The sequence below is a fragment of the Scomber japonicus genome, chromosome 22 (assembly GCF_027409825.1).
Source record: "Scomber japonicus isolate fScoJap1 chromosome 22, fScoJap1.pri, whole genome shotgun sequence".
Taxonomy (NCBI): Eukaryota; Metazoa; Chordata; class Actinopteri; order Scombriformes; family Scombridae; genus Scomber; species Scomber japonicus.
The window spans coordinates 19382898-19407705 of NC_070599.1; the positions used below are offsets into that span (position 1 = coordinate 19382898).

Sequence of the window (24808 nt, forward strand, 5' to 3'; positions counted from 1 at the left end):
GATGTTAGACCTACACACTATACAGTATATATACTTATATTAAAAGCATATAAACCTGTCACTTAAGCAGAACCTACAGAAAAATGTAACAAAAACCATCAATAAAATTCAGCTCCAGATGGATGCTGAGTGCCTCATTTAGCAATAAGTGTTTTTCTAAAGTCAGCAGTTAGAAGTTCAATGCATCATTTGACACCTGTAATACAAACCAGACGCTTCATCCCAAACAGAAGAAGTAGTCATGTTTCAAATCTGTTCCCTATGTCAGCCTGGAAGTTTCTATCATGGGGAACTAATTTTGTATTTCTGGAGAATTTGACGCATGCTGAAATATTGGACAGGAAATCCTGACAAGTCAAATACATGAAGACGCTGCTGGTGTATGTGGGCTTTTCATCCCACGTTTTTGCATCATCTCACTTTTGTTGTCCGCTGTTGTGTGTTGATGAGATTCAGAAAAGCTGTTTATAGAGAGAGTGCACCAACAACAGCGAAATTTAAAACATAATTGAGACCGAAGAGCATCAAATACCTGTTGCACGATTACAGTGATGATCAACAAAAAGCAGCGGACCAGATTTAATAGGTAAAAAGTTGAGCCAGAGATTTGTGTGACTAGTAGTTTATTAAATCTGAATAACGGGCTAAATCAGACCCAAGTCGCCACCCTGCACGCACACTGCCACCTCCCACCAGGACCGGCCTGGCCCTGGTGCCCGCTCCCACTCTGTCCCACACCCACGGTCCATATGCTGACATAAATGTTGCTAAGCATCTTCCCACAAAGCCAACACTCTCTCCTCCTCACACACACACACACACACACACACACACACACACACACACACACACACATTAAAACATGCCTATTTTTTTTTTTTTTTGATCACAGAAACAAGTTTTCCAAAGAAACACACAGAAACACAAAACAAACATTAAGAGGAGCTGATAATCATAAAAGCTTCTTTTGGTAAAGGGATGGATATGAAACACACAGGTCAGACTCTCTGTACTGGTGTCCAAGAAACACACACACACACACACACACACACACACACACACACACACACTGCATGAATTTGACGTGTGCAATTTTATATTAGTAGAGCATCGACAGTTAATGGCTGTTTTAATATTCTTATGATAGCCTTGCATCTACATCATGTGTTTATAATCACTCTACTTCAACTCCTTTTAAGATTATCTTTGTCAGTCTTCCTTTTAAAAACCGAGGTCTACACTTTTAGATTTAAATGTTATAATAAAAAAGAGGGCCAATGCCAGTGGTCCTACTACATGAATGTATTTTTACAAGGTTATTAAAGTACTTTAAATTTTGAATATCACAAGTAAATCCTTTTATGCCGCAAAAGTGACAAGTCGTTCCTTGACATGATGTTGATTCTACAAAAAATGTCTGTGTTTTTATGAGACTGACTCTCTTTACATTCATAAACTCCCCATCAATTATTTAAAAAAAAAAGTTTAATAACAGGTCAAATTTGTACTTTTGAATATATAAAATGTGTATGAGCTCCACACAAATTTAAAAAATGATGCATATTATTTCCAATTTGTATACTGTAGGTCACATTAGGAAAAGTCTGGCTCTCAAATTTGACCCTGAATAGTGTGTAAGAGTTAACTGAATTAAATGTCTAAATTCCAAAATACTCACAGTGGCAGGTCTTTTTTTATTATTTCTACACCATAGCTATACATTGTACAAGGTAGTGTGGATAAAATGCACTGGAGACTCACCCAGTCACACATCACATGCATTTCTCCACAGGCGACAGCATTTAAATTTAGCGTGGCTCTAGCAGTGAATAAAATGTGAAATGTAAGTAAAAAGAAATGTGCATCTCTTCAAGGACCTTTATTGCTCATTTTATAAACATTTGAGAGCATCAGTGCCTGTAGCAGAAGTTCATTTATGACTGTACGTGTAGTAATGTAAGACCATTTAGTCTCTGTGAAGAAATGTCAATACGAAGATACACTTTGACAGTTGGTTGATGATTCAAGGATGAGAGGTTGCTTAGTAACCAGCAATCTGACAGGCTGGCTGATCAAGTGCCAGACCGAACAGTTGGTGTGTGTGTAAAATCGGTATACGGGCTGTAGTAAGTGTGTGTGTGTGTGTGTGTGTGTGTGTGTGTGTGTGTGTGTGTGTGTGTGTGTGTGTGTGTGTGTGTGTGTGTGTGTGTGTGTGTGTAAATCTGAGAACCAGTGCAAATGAACATGTTTGAGGCAGGGTCATAGAGTTTAACCTGTTCACAATCAGGATTCACACATTAATCATCTGGAGCAGATGGTCGTTCAATCAGAGACTCTTTTACATCCTTTCAGAATAGATGTGCTTGTGTCACCAGTGACGTCTAAATCATGGATTGTATAAAAGAAATGTGACGTCACCCATTGGTTTGTGGACTGCTGCTCGGAAGCCAATAGTTTCGAATCTAGGCAGCGCCATCTTGAAAATTTCAGGTGCATGCTGGGAAAAATAAAAACATGTATTCTACTTATATGGACATGAGGCGGGGTCATGGGCGGAGCAGGGAGGTTGCTATGGTTGCGAGGGCTGGATCTCGAGGACATTGGTCAATCAACCTGTCAATCAGGACGTAGCCACACCCTAATGCATACCCTGCTTTATCGTCAAATATAAAATCAGGGAGGCCAAAATTTCACAAATGAACATCATACTGCACTGAAGAAGGCTTTAAACTAGAGATTGAGACCATAAACACATTTTGAAAACGTTTACTGAGGTTAGAAATCAAGTGAGAAGTTGGTGAATTCTCCATTGACTTGTATTGAGACGGAAGTCCTTTTGACACCAAAACAGTCGCCCTCTGGTGGCCTTTTGATAGAATGCAGTTCTTCCGTGTTGGCTTCATTTCAGAGGACCAGAACTCCCCGCCTGGTCTAAACACAATATAAGAAAAATGATGGCAAGTGAGTTGTGATATGGTCTGAATAAATAATTAAAATCATAAACCCATTCTCACTGATACTACAGAATCATGTAAGCTGCATGACAACATCATTAATTTGATTTATAAGTGATCACGTGTGGTCATGTGACTGTCCTCTCTCAAAAGCAGTGCCCCAAAACTCTTCGGGAGGATCTCAAGGGGTGGATGGTCGGGGGAACAAACTCTCTGATAGTGATGTTGTTGTTGTTTTTTAACATTTAATATTTTAGTTATGCTATGTGAATGACTTTAGGATGGCAGTCTGTCAGTTGGGTTTGATGCAGACTGAAATATCTCAACAACTATCGGCAGCAGATTGACATTTGTGGTATGGAGTGTAACGTTTCAAAAAATGTGGCAATGGATTACGAAGTAATTTGATACAAACATTTAAGGTCTTTGTAAACTTTGGTGATCTATGAGCTAGTCAACATTTCAGTTTGTCCAATACTCTGGTTTACTGTGTCGACTTGTTTGGGTTTTTTTAAATGAGCATCACAGCCTCACAGAGCTGCGTTCAGTGTTTACGCAGAATCTGAGGCAGCATGATAGCGATAGCATTCAAAGTCGATTGAAAGAAGCGAGTACAGGTGAAATTAGATGCAAAATTGGGTAGGCAAGCACAAATTTTGGTAAAGATGTGTAAATGATTAATCCTGTAACTTCATTAAACTACTTTATGAACATACAGAGACAAAACAACAAATGTTTGAGACTGGAAGAAACACATACACAGCTTTACCATTTGATCTTAAAAGATTAATAGATTGATTGTGTAATGTTAAAGAATTTCGTCTTTCACCACTTGCCTGCTGGGATGAGCTCCAGCCTGATCAGTGCCAAGCTAGTTGCAACAGAGTGATGGCTATTCCAAAACTGTCTTGTGCCCTTTACGCCTCTAACTGTCTGTGTTGTGTACACAGATTGAGAAAGTGACATTACATCATTTTTTCATGTTTTTGTCTGTGTATTAGCTTCACCCTTCTCAAGACCCTGATCAGGAATCAGCATATGAATATTTTTGGAAAGTAACATGTTTTCAAAAAGGCACATATGCTTTGCAAGATTTCAGTTCAGTCATTTTGAAGCCTTGGTCTTCTTTTTCGTCTTATGCCACAGTGGATCATCCATCCATTTCCATCTCATCCTGTCATCAGCATCTTCCTCTGTCACGCCAACTACCTACATATCTTCCCTCCTTATCACTTCCCTCACACTCATCCATAAATGTTCTCTTCCTCCTCTTTCCTAGCAGCTCCTTCTCCTAATATAACCAGCATCTCTCCTCCACACATGTCCAAACCATCTCAATATTGCTTCTCTTGCTTAGTATCCAAAACCATCCAACGTGTGCTGTCCCTCTCATCTACTCACACCTCATCCTGCCTATCCTCGTCACTCCCAACATAACTCACATCCTCAACTCTGCTACCTCCAGCTCCTCCTCCTGTCTTTTCGTCAGTGCCACCGCCTCCAACACTGACACTCTTCTCCACCCACTCCGACCTGTCTGCACTCTCTTCTACACCTATCTTCCACACTCACTGTTACTTTGAACAGCTGACCCCAAGTATTTAAACTCTACTTCCTCCTCTTCACTTTGCATCTTCACCAATCATGCACATTTATACCGTCTTGCTCCCACCTCTTCTGTCTTCCTCAGTGCATACCTCCACCTTTGCATGCTCTCCTCAACCTGCTCAACCTCCTCTCACTACAGATCACGATGTCATCCGCAAACATCATAGTCCTCGGACACTGCTGCCTGATCTTGTCCGTCAACCTGTCTGTCACCATTTCAAAAAAGAAAGGGCTCAGAGCCGATCCTCGATGTAATCCCACATCCACCTTAAACTCATCGCCACACCTCACCGCTGTCACAATGTCACACTGCCCTCAATCATATCCTGCAGCTTTCTCACATACTTTCTCACATACTTCTCTTGTCGACACTTTTGTTGCCTTGGTTGTTTTTAGGTAATTTGCACTCAAGTGAAATGTGCTTTTGCTCTAGATAAACGACATAATCTCAGAACATTGAGACTCTTTTCCTCTCTAAATACTGTCTAACCATACACAGCTTGCCCAACCAATCACTCAATCACTCAACAGTGTGTCTGTCTGACCGGTCATCATGTGCTTCATGTTGAAAAAATACATGTACCCCTTTTAAGCCTTTTAGTCTTTTCAAGAACAAATTGACTGCAACTTTTCTCCCTTGCCCCACACACAGCTATGCAATGCAGCCAACATTTTGTGTTGTGATTAATGAGCTGTAATCAATACCTCTGCAGGTTTCTGAGCAACACCTAATGTGACAACCCTTTTAGGCCGTAATTGGAAATTGTAATTGCACCCTGGCCAACAGGCCTTGTGGGGTTGGTATAATTAAGAAACTGCTGGTAATGGAAAACAGTTATCATTGTATGGCTGTCTGACCCAGACCTGGCCTAATGCAGCTGTGTCTGTCAGCGGGGGAACTAAACAGGCTGATTTCATAAATCATAAATCTAGAGATGACTCGGGGCAAATTGAAAGTGTTGAGACAAGTGATGTGAATCTGTGATGTGGGAAGAATTCATAAAATCTGATTTTCATTGTCTTTCTCCTTGTCTAATCATGTCTAAATCTACATGTTTGTATATTCTTAGGCTCTCTAGGATGTATTTGATGTAATATATAAAATCTAACAGCTTTAGCCCAGTTTACCTTCCAGCTGAGGATGATTGGACGGTGAAAGAAGCCACATTTACATCCCTATTTTCATTTTATTAATATGTGTACAGTCTTCTTTGATGAACCCATTTTGTGACATAGCAGAAAGATAAATATTGTTTTCCTTTATTCAGTAATTACTCATCGTGGCGCCAGACAGAGTCACCGGGATGCATTTAACAAATCACACTGAGGAGTCACGACCAGCAGCACATTTAGACAAGGCCGGAGTAAGTCAGAAGAGGGCAAACAAAGCCATACATGAGTCAAATCACCCCGAGGAGATTTGGATCTTGACTCGTGACCAGAAAGCTGCACAAACAAACTAAATCTTATCTCAAAATGTTTTAATCTAACCAGGCTGAAACAGAGAATGAGGCTGCAGTTAAATGTAAATGAAAGTCTTATATTGAAGCCACATGTTGGACTTTTTTTATCATGGGGATCTGAAACTGGTGGGTTGGATTAGAGTTGAACTGTGTGTGTTTCACTATATCAACCTTGAGCATTACTGAAGAAACTGTAATGGCGCTTTTCTTTCTTTTTAACCCTTAGATACTGTTCAGGGTCAAATTTGACCAATTTTTCACATTTGTGAGGTAAAAACGCCCTATACACATTTATTTTAGCTGGACTTTTCCTAATTAGACTCACAGTTTACAAATATGGAAATAAAATGCATCTTTTTTGTGCAGCTTATACATATTTTTATATTTGCTGTTGTATTCATCATATTCTATAAGATATAAATTCATAATCTTTATTGATGACTGAAGGTGGGAATTTATGAATATGATTTGGTGTAGAGATTAATTATGAGTCAGAATATGAACAGTATGTGAGGGTTAAGGTGTAGTCTATGCTTAATCATTTGGAGTTGGATTAGTGTCCACACCTTTTAGCTCTGGTTTGGTCTCCACCATCTACCACTATCTGACTCTGTAGCTGCTAAATGCATCAATATGTCCACCAGCCCCGAGTTGAAGGTTGTCTTGTAGTTTTGAACTGTAACTGCAGCTATTTAAAAGAGCATAACCATAATTATGGTTTTATCATTGCTCATTGTTGTAATAGTAGTGCTTTTAGCATTATTATTTCATGACAGAAGCAAGCTGAGAGCATTAAATGGTGTCATGGTTTAACAAGGGAGGTCAGTGTAGTCTCTGTAATCAACATGGATGCTTTGTGCAGTTTGTCATCACTGCTCTGAGCAGACAGCGTCTGTGTTTATAATGGGGTCTGATGCCCTGAGCTGCCGGCCAGCACTTACTGCTGCTGTTGGAGATTAGAGCTCAGCCTTCAATTTGTGCTGCACAGTCAGTGTCGTCCCGTGGAAGGTCGAGAAGAGGGGAAGTGAAAGCCGAGCAGAAAAGATGCTGAACAAAGATTACATAAAAATACAGGTATGAGAAACGCCCAAGTTTGGGTGAGTAAAGGGAAAAAATGTGAGAAGAGACAGGCAGTGAGTGATGACTGCATGCAGGTGAGATGACAGAATGATAAATGACAAAAGACACAAGCTGGAAGACAAAGAAGAAGATGAAGCCGAGTCTCACTAAACACGTTTCATGTTTTAGCTCATTGACAACACATCCATGTCCATTTTTAAAGCATAACATCAGTTTTCTAGCTAATGTCCAACCTTACAATCAGCTATTCATTGCAGCTCATTTCTGTAGAATAAGCCAAACACACTAAACATTTAGATCCATCTGATCCGTGATGACTGGGAAAACTACATCCACAAATGAGGACTGTGTAACATGATTGAAAGCTCCTGAGTAAGGAGAAATTTAGAGTTCATGGGTTCTGAATACTGCTGCTATAGATGAGGACTATTCTTATCTGTGCTTCTGCTTTTTATATTTAAGATCATGTCTCTCAATGCAGTACAATGTTCCTTCAGTCCATGTTTTATTAACATTAATATTCTCTATTTCATTGCTGTGCATGACATTTTTCTGTGTTGCATATTTTACATAGTACCTGGCAATGTAGTATCTCTTTATTATTGCTCTGCATGCTCAATAATTTATATTCTTTTTTATCAAGATTGACTTTATAACATCTATCCAGGGACCACAAAGGTAGATTAGCCTCTTGGCGAACTGTGTTTCATTTACAGTAATGTTTATTAATGTGCACTATCCGCGTTAGATAAATCAATAAATAGAAATATCCGGTGAGTCTATGACCACAACTGATTAATAATTACCAATAATATGAGGATATGACCTCAGTGTCCTCACTAGTAGCTACAGTCCTGACCAGCATCAAGTCACGACTGTCCAGTGTGACCTAAGTGACTCCAACACAGGATGCTTATAGGTCATATATTGAACTTCATCAGAGCCAGATTAGAAATAGGGAAGTGTGACTAATTGCAACTTTTTCACTCTGATTAACAAATATGAGAATTCAGAACATTTCAGTTTCAAAGTGAAAAACGTTTTTAACCAACAAAATCACAAGCTAGACAAAGTAAGAGCAGCAGAATGAGAGATTTGAATGAAAGAGGTGCAGTGACTCTGCATTTCCATTGTTTCTCTTTCCACTGACTCATCCCTCTCAATAAGCACATTCACACACAGTGACACAACAGTCCCTCTCCATGCTCGCTCTGTTGAGCGTTGCTCCATCCTTCCATTTCTCTCTTTCTCCCTCCCCTCCCTTTGTCTACCATTTGTGGTTTTCTTCTTTTCATCTCTCTCACTCTCTTCCACACTTCCTTCCCTCCCTCCTTCCTTTCTCCACCAGCTGAATCCTCAGAGATGTTTTGTTTGGGAGAACTTCCTCTCTGTATGCCTTTTTTTTCTCCCCTCTGAGATGGTCTTGTGATGGGAAACAAGAACTTCCCTATTGTGGTCTATTCTGGGGAAAACATACAACCAGTTCACACGCACACAGTAATACTGAACAGAAAGTAAAATTCACAGATTCATACAAATACATATATATGTGTTTTTAGATTAAAAATATAGTTTAACATAAACTCAGATTAATGCAGTGTCTGTGTGAGGGACAAGGAAAGAGAGTTCGGCTTTGTGTTGTGGCAGGTTCCTGTTTGTCAGTAGGACTCCTACTTCCACATCCCCAGGATGCAAAAACACACACACACACACACACACACCTACACACACACGCATAGACTCATACACAATAGATATTATTATATAGATAAATATTGACATGTGAAGGTGTGAAGTCATCCACCAGTTTGCTTTGGAGCCATCTGAAAGCTAGCTAAACAGAGCATTGTAATCAAGTAACATTAAACTTACCTAAATATTGTGACAATAGTCCGATTCAGTGCGAGTCTCGGAGCCGAGGAGAGAAGCAGATGAGCCAAATGTCACCACCAGCATACTTATTTGAGGGCCCAAAATTACTGAGTTAGTGTTTCTTGAGAGACATTGAGACTTATCCAAGGATGTTTTGGAGCCAGCATCACTTTAACGTACTTCAACATTGGCTTCAGCCCCAAGCCGTGGTAGTTGCTGCTTGAAATGTACATAAATACATACTGTAAGAGGGAAAATTGGAAATATGGTGAGAAAAAGGGGTAAATGTTGACTGGGGAAAAGCAAAAGATTGAAACATGTATTCAAACTGAAGACTTCACTGCCTCTTTGATGCTATCAAATAGAAATATTCGACTTTCGGATCATTTTTCATACACATCCCCTGCAGAAACGTCAGCCTAATGGATTTTATAGAAACTCCAATTCAAAACAACGTTGTGGAAGCTTCAATAAAGCGAGGCTTCACGGCACAGTTTGGTTTGACTGGCTCACAATCGCTGAGGTTAAGGGGTTAAGAAAAAGCAGCAAGAGATATTTATTTGGTCCATGAAACTAGAATCATGTCCTGACATCCTTATAGACCAGCTAATGGATTGCTGTAACGCTCCTACTGTGGCAGTGTTTTCTTCACCGCGGTTGCCCTTTTCCACTTCATTTTCAACTCCTTGTGAAAGCTTTTTTGTTACAGGCTTGAATAATTTCTAGCGGGAATACATTGTTTTACACTTGTTGAACACTTTAAGACAATATATGAATGGTGCAACCGCCTCTCTCGCAGGAACCTGAACCTGAAACAATCATTTCACACCTTTTTGAGACATTTTTGAAATCAAATTAATTGGGGAATAGCTGATCCTGATTGCTCTCAATGACAAGACAAAGTTAGTGAGCTGCTATCTGCCCGTCGTGTTGAGAACATTTGCATAAATCCCAGCATGCTAATCAACATATGGCCTCCCAGGCAACCAAAGATCATCAACTGACTCATACATCACTCGCTGAGAGCTATTTGAATAACTGACATGTGAAGCACGAGCTCAAAAAATATGTTGTTTTTGTTGTTTTGCACTCACATTTTTCTGCTAGGTGGGTATTTGTTTACTCGGATATGCATCAGCTAAATATTGCCTGCTGCTTTGTCAAATTAAATGTGGCTATTTCAAACACACAGAGACAAAAGAAAAAGTTTTACATTAAAGCCATGAAGAAAGAAAGATGAATGCTTTGCGTCCAGCTCTGATTCATCAAACATCACTGCCAAGTCCAAAGAGCATTTTTCTGTTGCTCCAATGCAAATGAATGTGAGCTTATTTGCATCCATTAACAACAATATGCCTTTTGTTTCAGTCAAACCAGTCGCTGAGATGACTCTGTTTTATGCAGCTGGTCACAGGTAGATGACATTTAGACTTTGAAGATCTGTTGTTGAACTACTGCTATTCTTTTATTCACTGTTGAACATTTTATTAGATGCTTTGCTAAATTCCTATCTTCTATTAAACCTCTGAGTATTTATAAAGTATGATTAACCTTTGTGTCGTCCTCCCGGGTCAAATTGACCCCGTCTGTTTTGGCGGTTCCTTCTTTCCTCCCTTCCTTCCTTCTGTCTGTCCTTCCCCCCTCCCTCCTTCTCTCTTTCTTTCCTTCCTCTCTTTCCTCCCTTCCTTCCTCCATCCCCCTTTCTTCCTTCCTTCTATCCTTCCTTCCTCCCTCCCTCCTTTCCATCCCTCCTTCCTTCCTTCTTTCCTTCCTTCCTTCCTTCCTTCCTTCCTTTCTTCCTTCCTTCCTTCCTCCCTCCTTCTCTCTTTCTTTCCTTCCTCTCTTTCCTCCCTTCCTTCCACCATCCCCCTTTCTTCCTTCCTTCTATACTTCCTTCCTCCCTCCCTCCTTTCCTTCCCTCCTTCCTTCCTTCTTTCCATCCCTCTTTCCTTCCTTCCTTCCTTTCCTCCCTTCCTTCTCTCTTTCTTTCCTTCCTCTCTTTCCTCCCTTCCTTCCTCCATCCCCCTTTCTTCCTTCCTTCTATACTTCCTTCCTCCCTCCCTCCTTTCCTTCCCTCCCTCTTTCCTTCCTTCCTTCCTCCCTCCTTCTCTCTTTCTTTCCTCCCCCTACCTCCCTCTCTCCCTCCTTCCTTCTTTCCTCCCTCCTTTCCTTCCTCCCTCCCTCCTTTCCTTCCCTCCTTCCTTCCTTCTTTCCTTCCTCCATCCCCTTTCTTCCTTCATTCTGTCCTTCCTTCGTTCCTTCCTCATTCCCCTTTCTTCCTTCCTTCCTCCCTCCCTCCTTCTTCTTTCCTTCCTCCCTTCCTTTCCTCCCTTCCTTCCTTCTTTCCTCCCTCCTTTCCTTCTTCCTTCCTCCTTTCCTTCCTTGACTCGAGGACAACAGGAGGGTTTAACGCAGTATCTCTACTACTAGAAACTGGCAGTGCAGTTAAGGCATACAGTACAGTAGCAGAGTGTTAGCTAAATGAACCATGAGTTTAGTCATTTGCTAACCCCTAACTCCTTGTGCAACGTATAAACAATGTGTCACGTCATGTGAGTCAGGGTCCTGAAGTTCATCTGCATCCTGAAATCTGGTCCAGTGGAGTTGAGTCACCTTGTTGAGGGCTGTGTCGTCTTTTGATGATATAATACATGAAAAAGTAAAAACAGTTTGATGCTGTCTTGAGTTAGACGTGTGTCTTCGTGCATGTTGAAGAAAGAGGACTTTATCCATGGCCTCCAGTTCATGTCCAAACATCCAAAGATCTTTCACAGCTCTGTTTCCGATGAGGTATGAAGGGAAGTTTTAGAGACTGAAGGTCACAAGATGCACAACAGAGTTTAGGAAGTTTCCAAACCACAAAATAGCGCTCGGAGTGACTCATTTTAAAAATATCCAATTCTACTTCTTCTTCACAACTCATCTAAAAATGAAAGGAAAAGCGGTTAGTTATTTTGATCAAACTTGTATAGTCTCTAGTGTGTTTTCCTCTGAGGGAAAAGTATGTGAAACCATTAGAAGTCCATTTCTTTCAGTGGCTTCATGTGTGGTTGTGGCCCCTTTGGTCTTGAACACCTGTGAACGGTTTAAATTACACTTAAAGACTCTTCAGAGGAGCAGGAACAGCTGTGCACGGTACACCCACATATGTGCTTTTTTGAAGACTTAAAAAAATAATAATACAATGATAGAGAAGAGAGATTGCTAGTTCAAGGAAACGCTACAAAAGAAAACTTGAATTTTGTTTTGCTGATATAATCTTGGGCCTGTATTGTGTGTCCCAAAGCTAAAATATATCAAGATTTAAAGATTTTACAACATAAAAGTCAATATGACAGTTTTCAGTTTTCTGTCATTGACTCTTTGACTGGAAATACAGCTCAGTTAAACTAAAACATCAACTAGAAACACCTACAAAACCTTTATTTACTTAGAATATCATGGGATACATCAAAAGTTCAGGAAAAAAATAAGATAAGTGAACCTTGAGTTTACAGTTTTCTAAATTATATTTACTCCTAAGGTCAAGAATGAATCTCCGCGTTCAAATAAAGGCTAAATGTCAGATTTCAGTGTTAATAATGCTCTTTCTTTTAATATCACTGTCATATCTGACTCCAAAAACTGAACAGACAATAATACAAAAGTCTTCTCTGGGCATTAGGGTGAGGCATTCTGGGAATTGTAGGAACACACTGGACTAGATCAAATATCGGCTCAGTACCTCGAGGAATTATGCTCATATTGGACGACTCTGTTGCACCTTACAGTTTACATCCAATACTGATGTTCAGCTCCTCATTCAATATGATATAACCTTAATGGCACAGAGTCTCTGTAACTCATAAAACTGTACTGTACCTCTTAAACAGTCACATGTAAGATCTATAGTCTTGTTTTTCCGTCTCGTATGCATTTTAATTGCACCGCAGGACAACTTTTCTTTCAGCGGGACAGAGAAGGGAAACTGATGGATGATTTCACTTCATTTGAGGGATCAACACGCAGCAGCCCGGCTCCTGTTGGCTCACTGTCACTTCTAAAAGAATGGAGTTGGGGTTGGAGGGTTTGGAGGGATGGAGGGAGGGGGTGGCGTTTTTTTGGATTGTGTTGTGATGGAGAGAAAGAAACAGGAGGAGGGATTTGCAGACCGGATAACGCGGTGACATCAGCTTTGAAAAATGTGTGTGTGTGTGCGTGCGTGCATGCTTGTGTGTGTGTGTGTGTGTTTGAGAGAGAGAGAGAGAGAGAGAGAGAGAGAGAGAGAGAGAGAGAGCCAATGTCTGAGAACCAGAGGAATCAGGGTGACTTAGAACAAAGAGAGCTCTCACTCTGCTCTTTTTTCTGAAGATCAAATAGCAGCAAAGTAGAACAGGAAACAAAGCTTTCTATTACAAAATCACTGTTTCCTGTGTCATGTGTTGACATGTTTTAAACAGCACTGAATAAAATGTATCGTGCCTACATTTTTAAGGGGCCAATATGTATATAGTTTTCATGTTCACCCCGTGATTTTTCACCCAAAATCCAAAAAACATGGATTTATGCAGACTGGATGTGAGTGTGCATTTCTAAAATGCACTATTCGGGATATTTCTCCACTGTTCTCTCAATGCATGCTGGGATAGGCTCTAAAAAAAGCTTATTCATTTGGGCGTTTTTATTGAGCGGTTCCTCAAGTGACCAAATGAATGGGCCATTGTTTTTAATAGACACTCCCAGCACAAATCAAGAATTAAATTTATTTCAAAAAATTAATATACATCTCAAATATCCTTACTTAATGAGACAGGTGGATTTGTGAGACCATGAGATCACATTCAATAGGACATCACCAGTGACCAGTTTTGAGCAATGATGCACCAATCCCACTCAACACTTTACAGATATACATATAGGTGTAAAATATATTTATATATATGAATAAATAATACAAAATCATAATGTCACAACTTTTTAAACTTGAATGAATCAATCTTTGAGACTTTTGAAATCTAATCGGACTGAATGGAATAAATTCTTTTGCACGGCCCCAAAAAATGTATTCGCTGATTTACAGACGTCTCTTTCACAATTTAAGTATATGGGGGAAAAAGTCATTTTGGGGCCAAAAGCATCATCTGATGTTGTAGTTACACGTCTTGGCCACTAAGTCAAATGGGGGGCTTGAGATCAGACACCTGTAGTGGTTTGGACCAATCAGCATTTTAGGATAATTCAGGAATCAATTAGACAAATGGTTCATCCAATCACCTGGCCAGCTTTTTATTTGTAGTCCAAATAGTTTCCAAGGACCATTTCTATGTGTTAGAAAACATCTGGCGTGTCACGTTACAAATATTCATTCATGAATTTATTTTCTTGAGTGATCTTTGTGAAAGAGCGAGCCGTTGTTCTCAATAGACGATCTCTGGATGAATCAGACAGTGTGCTTAACCGTGACAGGGAGGGAGAGAGAGAGAGAGAGAGAGTGAGAGAGAGAGAGAGAGAGAGAGAGAGAGAGAGAGGAAAAGGCGTTTCCACGTTTCAGCAGCCGGTTACAGAGCAGCGGGCAGCGACGCAGACGGACACAGAGAGGATTCATCCTAAAAACCGGCGTATCCGTTTTTATTAGTGACAAACACTGACTGACAGCCCTCCTCACCCGTGTCCCCTTCACGGCCTCGGTTCCCACGCTGATGACACAGACCCCAATACATCAATTGAAAGCGAAAAAGTGAGCTTAGGCTGTCGGAGTTGGACTTTTTCTTCCTGTCCCTGCAGCACGTCTGTCCTCTCTCTCTCTCTTTCTCTCTCTCTCTCTCTCTCTCCCTCTCTATCTGAGGCCGACATATAAAACATTCCCACAGAGGATCCAGAGGAGATTATCTTCACCCGCATCTCTCTCCGTTCTCTAGCTGTCTCATTTTATTTTCCCTGCGTCCGAGGTGAGTACATCTCTGTTTAACTCTTTTTTTCTTTTTTTTCTTTTCAATACCCTTTCTGCATTTTTTATCTTTATCCTGGTTGTAGTTCATTAACTGGACCCAGCCTCCTCCATTCATAGATGTATAGATCGTTTCTCTCATTGCATACCGTTACATGATGGCTGTGTGAGCCGCCTGTCTGTCAGATGTATAGTTTTGGCATTTTTTTTGGCATCAGATAAATCAGTCACGCATAGAAAGTGAAAAGGAAATAGTCTCATGAGGTTTAAAAAGCGTAAAATAATGTTTTTTTTATTATTGAAATTCATTGTGGGACACTGGAAGGACATTTTCTTTGTAATGATTTGACCAAAAAAACATTTAATTCATGTGAAATGTCTAATGTCTTCCTGACATGACACAACTCAGTCATGAACTTGACTGCTAAAGTGAACAAGTTGGTGAATTTCCCACTCTCAAGAGGGCATTTAACACACCATTGATTAAACTAATAGGATTGGATTTAGTGTGGCTGTGGACATTCATGTATCCAATGTCCTCATTACTCCTCCTGCCAAAATACTCCCATAATACTCCTTATCACCTTATGTGATCTCATGATATGTTTTTATATTGTATTTTTAAGTTTTGATAGTGAAAAATTAGTTTATAGGGGCTTTTTTTTTAAAAAATCTGTATGTTAAAGGATCATTGCAGCTTTTTTTCCTCTCACATGACCCAGTTGACATTATCTGGAATGTTCTGCCTCTAAAATCTACACAAAACTCAATTCACTGTCAGAGGAAAGAGGTGATAATAAACCACCGGCGACCACCTGTGACCGTCCGGATGGCTCTGTGTGTGTGTGTGTGTGTGTCTGCGTGTGTGTGTGTGTGTGTGTGTGTGTGTGTGTATGAGAGAGAGAGAGAGAGAGAGCGGATGGGGAAGGGGTGGATCTTTTATGAATGGAAGTGTCTGGCCACCCAACTTTCTGTGTGTGTGTGTGTGTGTGTGTGTGTGTGTGTGTTGGAAGGGGTTGGAACGACTGCTTTTCCTCACCAATAGCCAACAATACTGTCTATCATCTCATTTCCATGCATTGTTTGTTTTTTAATCCCTTCATAGTGACATGAAAGCATTCTTGTTCTCTTCATGTTGAATATTTTGTAGTTTTGTTGTGAAATGCACAAACTCTTCACAGGTGTCCTCATTCACACACCAAATAGATTTTCAAAACATAGAAAATTGAATATTTTGAGGTGCAGAACTCTGTTTTCAATTATTTTCATTATCAGCTAATTTACTTATATTTCTCATTTGTTCTGTAAATTGGTAGGAAAATAGTGAAAAGGTGCACAGAGCCAAAGGTGACGTCATCGAATCACTTTTCTTTTGGTTTTTCTGTATCTGAAATTATTCTGTCAGGAGCTCAAATGAACACTGAAACAGATTTTCTCGCTATAATCATTCTCCTTGTACAAGAACCTCTTCAAAAGTTCTTACAATGTTCAATTTTTGCGTGAATCTGTGTGAAAATGTGCAGCTTTGGATGTCTGAGTTAAGATAACATGGATATTTTCCACTCTTCTTTTTAGTTATTGAGTTTACATTTCCTTTTTTTTCTCTTTTCTCGCTCAGCTGTGGTGAAAGGACATTACTGATAAGAGGGAAATTGAATGATATCTACTTGATTTGACCAATTCAGACTGCTGAAGCTTCATATTAGCTTCACATTAACCTTTACGGACATTATAAAGAGATCTATTCATAAACAAAAGGAATGATTACACCACTTAGGCACCTGACTGTTGTTTTAGGACAGATTTGAGAATGCGTGAACTCATCCTTTAATGTCCGTCCTTTTGCAATCTGATCCTATGTGACAAACATAAATCTGTACTGTACACAAAGACTTGAGAGTGTGGGACACTTGCACAGCATGACAGTTGTCAGTCCATTTCCTGTGAGGCTGCATTCCTGTCATATTATCCCTATGCAGAGTGAAGTCTTTACGAGCTGTAAAACATTCCTGGTTGACTTTATTTCACTGAAACCGTTACGGCGGATTTCTTTTGAGGTCCTGAAAGGGTCTGCGAGGCGTCATCGTGCCTATAATCCATGCTGAAGAGATGAGATTGAGAGGTAGGGTAAGAGTTATCTGTAGTCCTCACAAGTTTAGACAAGTGTGTGTGTGTGTGTGTGTGTGTGTGTGTGTGTGTGAGAGAGTGTGAGAGAGAGAGAGAGAGAGAGAGAGAGAGAGGTGGTTATAGGTTAACGCATAGCAACATATATTGCACACGTCAAATTCATTGTGTGTGTGTGTGTGTGTGTGTGTGTGTGTGTGTGTGTGTGTGCCTTGACTCAGCTTTTTGGGAGCCAGTCTGCTCTGCTCTGTGATTCATATCGATCCATCTTCTCGGACAGAGAGAGAGAAAGAGAGAGGGAGAAGAAAAAAACTGGTCAGCGCAGCAGAAATGTGCTTCCTCTCTCAGGTTCACTTCCTCTGTGTGTGTGTGTGTGTGTGTGTGTGGTGTCAGTTGTACCCCCATCGCCACCACCACCACTTCTGCCGCTGCTGCAGCCACCAGGGGAGAGTTTTGTGGTTGAGTGTTTGCAGGCGTTGAGTCAAACATCATTTTTTTGGGCTGATCAGTGTTCAATGAAAACAAAAGAAAGACAGTTTGCTTGTTTTTTTGTTTTTTTTTACCTCTGAGCCAACGATCACAGCTCCCTCATCAGCAATCTGTTCATTGTGACACATTTGAGACTCCACCATCTAATAATAACCATAAGAAACTAGTTGTGCTTCCTTAATTACTAAAATGTTATGCGGGTATGTTATTTTTAAGTGCAAGAGGAAGAGCATTTCTTCTCCTGAAAAGTGAAACCGAAAAAAAAAAAAGAAAAAGAAAAAGCCTGGTGTTGAGTGAGATCACTTCTGCAAGTATACAGGAAATGAGGAATTAAAACTTGTGAGAAAAAAAAATCCAAAGTGCTGTGAATGAGTGTTTGTTCAGAGAGTAAAGTAGACTCATCAACATATGATCCGTTTCCTCTCTACACCATTTATGGTTTTTAAAATTTGAATGACACATCACTCATCGGCTCGGGTGGTTAAAAAAAAAAAAAAAAAAAAACTTGCAATGTACAGTCTCTGTCTTTCTCTGCACACTCGCTACACACACAACCTACACACTGAGCTATTCCTTAAAGGAGCTACGCTACTTTTTAAAGCACATTGTCATTTAGGACGTATTTTAATTTTAAGTGTGTGTGTGTGTGTGTGTGTGTGTGTGTGTGTGTGTGTGTGTGTGTGTGTGTGTGTGTGTGTGTGTGTGTGTGTGTGTGTGTGTGTGTGACCTACTGTACTCTATCTTTCTATCAGTCTCATTATAAACAGAGTAGAGATTTCTTGTGAGGTAGTTTTTTTTTGTGTGAAACAAATGAACAAAGGAGGCATAGAAAAAGAGTTTAAATAGTTCATTCATTTAGTTAATAGAAATAATGTACGTGTCAAAAAATACTGTGAATGCTTCAATGATTTTGGTACAAAGTTTCCAACCGCTAAAAGCTTTTTAAATCTATAATATTGATTTAGACTTTGAATGTTTTTGTGACTCTAATTTTACTTCTGCATCCAAATTTACCTCCTTTTTCTTCAGTTATTCAGTTTAAAGTGTTAGCATTTACTCGCTAATATTCAGTGTTTTTTTTTTAAAAATCGAATATTATTAGTCGTTTTGATTTGAAATTTGCTTCAGTATTATATTTCTGTTGTATAAAAGTCTCATCCAGCCTCCATCCTCCAGTATCAGTCATAGACGACATCTGATATTTAATAAAACAGTGTCAGCCCGATCTAACAACAGTGCATGCCAACAAAGCACGCTGGCTTATTAAGATCACATCATGCTGAAAACCAACACAGATTGCGAGCGGTCTCTCAAAGAATCTCAGAATATCAGGAAGAAAAAAAACAACAACTGAGCCTCGCCGCTGTCACTCAGGAAAAAAATCACTTCCTGCAGCAGCGGATCCTCCGACAGGCCTCCCGGTCCACAGAGAGGAACAGATATGTCACTGTCAGACTACCCCTGCCTTTTGTTTCCCCATCTCTCTTCTCCCCCCCTCCCAAACCTCCCACCTCCCTCCCTCCTCCTGCTGCGCGTTTGTTTACTTTCACCATGTGTGCACCGGACTCTCAGGAAGCGATGAGTTACAGAGAGGTCAGTGTCATTACGCCGCGTTACATCACAGCTTGTAATCCGCTCGCTTCCATCCATCCTCCTCCTCCTCCTCCACCTCCTCCTCCTCCTCCTCCTCCTCCACTGCTGCTGCTGCTGCCGCCGCCCGCTTCCCTCGGCTCGGTGCTAGGTATCCATTTCCAGCTTAAAACATTTGGCACAGATGACGCTTTCTTGAAACAAATTTTTAAAAAACAACAAATATTCATAACAGCAAGCATAAGAACAGATGGCATTAAATATATGAAGCTTTGAAACAACACTGAAACTTATAGTCAGTTCTTTAAACTACTCCGTGTAGGCTATATAAAAAGGTTAAAGACATTTACTTTTATTGACTAATTACCTCTTGTCCTCGAGGAAGAAGGATGGAAAGGAGGGAGGGAGGAAAGGAAGGAAGGACGGAGGAAAGAAGGTAGGACGGAGGGAGGGAGGGAGGAAAGGAGGAAGTAAGGAAAGAAGGAAGGAGGGAGGGAGGGAGGAAGGACAGAAGGAAGGAAGGAAGGAAGGAAGGAAAGGGGTGGAGGGAGGGAGGGAGGAAAGGAAAGAAGGAAGGAAGGAGGGAGGGAGGGAGAAAGGAAAAGAGGAAGGGAGGAAGTAAGGAAAGAAGGATAGAGGAAAGAAGGAAGGAAGGAAAGGGGTGGAGGAAGGAAAGAAGGAAGGGAGGAAAGAGAGGTAGGAAAGAAAGAAAGAGAGAAGGAAGGAGGGAGGAAGAACAGAACGAAGGAAGGAAGGAAGGAAGGAAGGAAGGAAGGAACAGTCAAAACAGACAGGGTCAGTTTGACCCGGGAGGACGACACAAAGGTTAAAAGCTTTGGTTCCAGTTGACCCTCACATTTATTTAAATTGGCTATTTTTTTTATCTGTTGTGTTTTCTAATTGAAGGAGTTTGGTGGATAATTGTCTTAAATGTCATTTCTTTGGACCCCAGGAAGAGCAGAAGCCACCATGGTGATAATAGCTAATGGAAAATCAATATAAACAAATGATTTCAGGGAGGAAACTAATGGTTGTTTTCATTACTGGCTCATTTGTGATTGTGCTCTTGATTTAATTAGTTAGATGTTTGGACTTTAAGATGCCAGATTATGGTGGAAAATGTCAATCGGAGCTTCCCAGAGCCCAAAGTAACATCCTCAAATGTCTTTTTTTTATTCATAACCCAAAGATATTCACTTCACTGTCATAGAAGATTAAAAAGAAGAGAAAACATTAATATATGAGAGGCTAGAATCAGATAATTTAACCAGTTAGCATCAGTATGCTAACATCAGTATGCTAACATCGGTATGCTAACATGCACACAGTGGCAATCTTAACATGCTCGTGCCTTCATTTAGCATGTTAGCATCTGTTCCAAATTTCAAGGCAATCTAACCAACGTTGCCGTGAATGGGAGCAAATATCTGCAGCCAAGTTTGATAATCTTGTGGAAAGAAGAGTGGAGGCTAACACAGGTGAAGGATAATGCCAGACGAGGTGTCCATTATCAGGAATTAATGGACGACTTGGAGGCAGTGCAGTTTAAAGAGCTGGAGTCCATTTGGAAGTCTCTCAGTGTATTAACTGCACTGAGGGTTTTTTTGGGTTGTGTGTGTGTGTGTGTGTGTGCTGATCTCATCTTTTTCATCTTCCATTTCATTTAATTTGACTGTTTCTCCTTTTTTTTCTCTCTCTCTCTCTTTCTTCTCGTTGCATTCCCCCCCTAGGCATCAAAGTTGTCATATTCTCTAAATAGGTGAAAAGAAATGTTGAAGCTCGTTAAAGTGTTGCAATAAATTGTAAACAGAGGCTTTGACTGCATCCCTGTTGCTATGGTTACTCATTTTAGCCAGTGCAATAACTCAGTGAACAGACAGTTTCAGTGGAAATACTTAGTAGGTGTCCATTATGAGGAATTATTCGACACCTTGCAGCCAGTCAGAATGGTTTTAGAATGAGGTTTAACATACATTTGATCATATAGTGTAACAGGATGCTTTGAAAACTCTCTTCTTCTCTTCTGCCTCCTTTCCTTTATACTCACCGTATCAGGTTTTAGCTGCAAAGCAAACCTCAGTCTAATGTCTCAGTCACTGAGGTCGCAGGAAGTGATACTGCAAATAAGACTGGGCCAAGAGTGAACCCAGCACCCGGAGCCAAGTACAACGCCTCCACTGAATTTTAAAAATGTCTGTTTACTGTGTTAGATGCAGCCAGTGCACCACCAGACCTCCTGCTCATAGGCAAACAGGAAGTGATGCCCTAAAGAGGAAGTCTTCATTTCCACTTACATCACTAGTTATAATCTGTTTGTTGTTGTTGTTGTTGTTGTTGTTGTTGTTCTCTTGCCCAGATTTTAATTGTTTTCTAGATACATTCCAGATTATCCTGTTAGCTGGGTTTAGTAATCCAGATCCACCCACTACCCTACAGTATATGAATATGTACTGTTTAATTTCCAGGTCGATGTAGTTGGCAAGATGATTATGCTGATATTTGTTTGAAAATCAGAATCATAAACTATATCTAAGAGGAAATAATGGCAGTCATGTAGTCTGTATATATATATATGCCCTAATGCCACAGAGGTTAAGTCCTTCTTTTTCATGCTGCAGCCACACAGACGCATGCACACACAAAAATACAACACACATTCAAAAACCCTCCAGCAACTGCTTGGTTGCGTGGTTGGTCGGTTGCTGTGCTACGACTGACGCCTACACAAGCGAAAAAGCTACTTTTTTGACGCCTGCCTCCACTTTTGATGCTGTTTATCTGTATCATCTACACTGCTCTGGAGTGTAATTGCATCTATGCAAATACAACACGCCACAGAGTTTTTTTAGATTTCCTCATGCAGGGTGGAAAGTTAATGTTACCAGGGGGGTGGGAGGGAGGGAAGGAGGGAGGGTGGGAGGGAGGGAAGGAGGGAGGGTGGGAGGGAGCGATGTAAAACAAAACAAAACCAAAAAAAGTGGGGCTTGAGTGGGCTTATGCTAAAAACTGGAGTGTTTTTTTTTTTCATTTCAAGGATGGAGGGAGTGACTGGAGGGGTGTTGCCTGTTTTAACACAGCTGTGGAAGTGTTTCATAAGCCCAATCTGTCCGACTGGCAGTGTTTCAGAGTGGCTAGAATAATGGATGGAATGACACACACACACATACACACACATACACACACACACACATACACACATACACACATACACACATACACACATACAGTATTCCTGAGCCTACACAAGCCAGCAGAGGCACACAAACAGCTACAGTGCAGATGGACGCACACATGCACAAACACGTGGATAGGGAGGCACACAAGCACTCACTTTCTCTCTGTTTTACATGCTCACACACACACACACACACACACACACACACACACATACATACATACACACACATAAACATGTACACACTTTGTTTCAGGCCATTCCCCTTTCGCCCATGTGCATAATCTACTCGGCTGCTCCACTCCAAATGAAACGCCTCAGCGGGTCTGATTGGATTTGATAAGACTTGATTCGATTGATGCAGGAGGGAAGGGGGGGAGGTGAACACACTCCTGTACTCCTGTGTGTGTGTGTGTGTGTGTGTGTGTGTGTGTGTGTGTCAGGTGTTATAGGATATGCTGTCAAAGGTCACCTCGAAGCGTTGCCTGTGTTTCTGTCTGCCTGTCTCTCCCTCTCTCACGTCACTTCTAATCATCAAATTGACCGTGAAAAAGTCCCAGCATCCATCTGTTTTTCACCTTCGTGTCGCAACGTGTACATTACTGTGTGAACGTGTGCTTGATCTCACTTCTGCCACCACCACCACCACCTCGTCATCAACACACAGTTTGATCAGAAGTTGGAGTGGAGCAGAAAAACATCATAGGACTCTGTGTGTACTGTCATCATCTGCTCAGCAACGCCCCTCTCAGTGCTGCAGGGCTGATGCATTTCACATGCTGCTCTCGCTGACATCTGCACAGGTCTTCACGCTCCACACACTCAGATACACAAGCCACGATTTTTTGTACTATTTACTGTAGGTCGATTTCCCATTTACAGCACCTTCCAGGCAGCCATTGGTTTCCAATAATTTGACCGTGGAAAGAAAATTAACGTTGAAACTTCCCTGAGATACAAATAATCCATCACAATAAATAGATGAGAAGCCTCTTTTGCGTACTAAAGTGGTTGTGGAAAACCTCTTAAGATTCAAAGTGTTTATTCACAAAGATGATTTTAAAAAGTAGGTATTTTGTTATTTCCCTCTAGTGGTTTCAGCACAATGGAGGTGAAAGAAATGACCTCCAACATTATTCTTTCCATAGAAAGTAGTTAAACTGTGCAGCCGCCTAGCATAAAAAGCAAACAAGACAGAAAACTTCATCTTAAAAACTTGTGACCTCTGTACATTCCTGAGTTGAGTAATCTGATGTTTTCCAACCAGCACTGATGTCACAGTTTAACATTTCTTGCCAAAAGTTAGATAAGATAAGATTGATACCACTCTTGCGTTTGTCTGTAAAATATGAAGCTCTACTGCTAGGAGACGGTTAGCGTAGCTTAGCATAAAGACTGGAAACAGCTAGCCTGGATCTGAATCATCTTTACACTTTAAAAGGTGCTGGTAGGCTGATATTTTTACCTTTGGACAGGACCAGGCTAGCTGTTTCCACCTGTTGCTAGTCTCTTATTGCTTTAGTCATTAGTGTGTAGACATAAAAAAGTTATAAAACTATTCTTTTAGAGATAAGATTAAAGTCTTAGTGAATAGCTTAATAACGTATAACCTGAAATCTAAATTACAGTTCATGTAAAGCACAGTTTAACAGGTAATAGACTTTGTGTTCATGTGTGTGTGTTCGTGTGTGTGTGTGAGATACATAGTTAACTTTTTGGCCAGTTTTTGATTTTGTCATGCGACAGACGAGGACTCAGCCTGTGGCGCCCTGCAGAAGCTGGCAGTGCCCGCCGGGGGGTCTGGTGTGTTTTCGCTTCTTCATCTGCTCTGTGGATGATGACTTTGTGTGTGTGTGTGTGTGTGTGTACGTGTGTTAGTGTGTGTGATGAAGAAGCTTGTGGCGTGGGTGGAAAGTACGGGTCTCTAACAGTTGCTCTGATGAGCCATGAGTGTCTTGATGAGACACTTTGTGTTGCCGACGTGATTCAGAGCCGCGGCCCGCTTCTTTTGTGCCGCCCTGAATTAGACATGAACATGAAGACCGAATGTTCTCATGTGCTTCATGAACGGCTGTTTGAACGTGTTTCAAAGGAGATTTTTGGTCAATGCACACTTTTTGGAAAATAAATGCTTTAAATTTCCTTTTTAAGTCTTTTGTCTGTGCTTTCTCCTGCTTTTTTTATCTGCCTCAACTATGAGCATCTATCCATGTCATCTATGTCTCAGAAAGCAGGTCTGCTTCCTGAACTCATCAGTTAAAGAGAGAACGTGTCTTTGCCTGCCTTTAGTGTTATTACCTCCATCGCCGCCTCCTCCTCCTCTGCTGTGCTGCATGTGTATGTGTGCGCTCTAGATGGTGTGTGTGTTTGTGTATGTTCATATCCTGTATGTGTGGTTGAAAAAAGCCTCAGGAATCAGGTTAACCTCTTTGCCACAGAGATGAAAAATTCACAGCACATGCGCACACACACACACACACACACAGTCACACACATGTAACCTCTCTCTGCTTCGACTCAAACTAAT

The 24808-nt window shown here is 40.7% G+C and overlaps 1 protein-coding gene across 1 annotated transcript in view; it reads left to right on the top strand.

Moving 5' to 3' along the window:
* The first annotated feature begins 14541 nt into the window (after positions 1 to 14541).
* The window catches only part of LOC128383814 (astrocytic phosphoprotein PEA-15), a 50000-nt gene continuing 39733 nt past the window's right edge, over positions 14542 to 24808 (top strand). Inside the window, exon 1 of the mRNA XM_053343402.1 lies at positions 14542 to 14904. The gene's annotated coding sequence lies outside the window, so the exon portion shown is untranslated. The remainder of the gene's footprint in view (positions 14905 to 24808) is intronic.